Here is a 789-nt window from a genome sequence, read left to right as displayed (position 1 = left end):
CATCAGTCCGCTTCGTGGCCGAATTTGCATAATCTGTCTGATAATCCTTAACGACTTAGGGTACTTTGAATTAATCAGACAGACGTTTTTTGTGCCTTTATCGTGATAAGTTGTATTTCTTTTTTCTGAGTATAGTGCATATTAAATATGGACTTCAGTTGCTTCTGTAAACGAAACATCGTTCCCCCTATAAATCGTCGCGCCCATGAACGACAAAATATTTCCTGTGAAACATCCCCCAGGCTGTGGCTAAGCCATGTCTCCGCAATATCCATTCTTTCAGGAGTGCTAGTTCTGCAAGGTTCGCAGGAGAGCTTCTGTGAAGTTTGGAAGGTAGGAGACGAGGTACTGGCAGAAGTAAAGCTGTGAGGACGAGCCGTGTGTCGTGCTTGGATAGCTCAGTTGGTAGAGCACTTGCCCCCGAAAAGCAAAGGTCCCGAGTTCGATTCTCGGTCCGGCACACAGTTTTAATCTGCCAGGGAGCTTCATACCAGCGCACACTCTGCTGCAGAGTGAAAATCTCATTCATGTGGGCAAATAATTCTTCATGAATAATTAGTACAGTGACTTTACTGATTATACTCCATTAATATTGCGGTTTCTGTAGAGCGTTTACCGCTGTTGATAGCGTTTTCTTTAACTAGCTCCTTTAACGACCAGTTTATGCAAAAACCAATAATCACTGGGACATTCAGCAGGTGCGGGAAACCCTTATACAGCGGAAAAATACTTAGAACTGTCATAGACCTTTATTAGTCCAGACATTGTCTCAGAATATCTTCTTCACGC

At 43.3% G+C, this 789-nt stretch overlaps 1 non-coding gene across 1 annotated transcript; it reads left to right on the top strand.

Moving 5' to 3' along the window:
* Nucleotides 1-386: 386 nt before the first annotated feature.
* On the top strand, nt 387-461 carry Trnar-ccg. The gene has a single exon. It is a non-coding gene; the product is annotated as a tRNA-Arg (tRNA).
* Nucleotides 462-789: the final 328 nt, after the last annotated feature.

Source organism: Schistocerca americana, chromosome X, assembly GCF_021461395.2.
Source record: "Schistocerca americana isolate TAMUIC-IGC-003095 chromosome X, iqSchAmer2.1, whole genome shotgun sequence".
Classification (NCBI taxonomy): Eukaryota; Metazoa; Arthropoda; class Insecta; order Orthoptera; family Acrididae; genus Schistocerca; species Schistocerca americana.
This window is presented reverse-complemented; position numbering and strand designations above follow the sequence as displayed.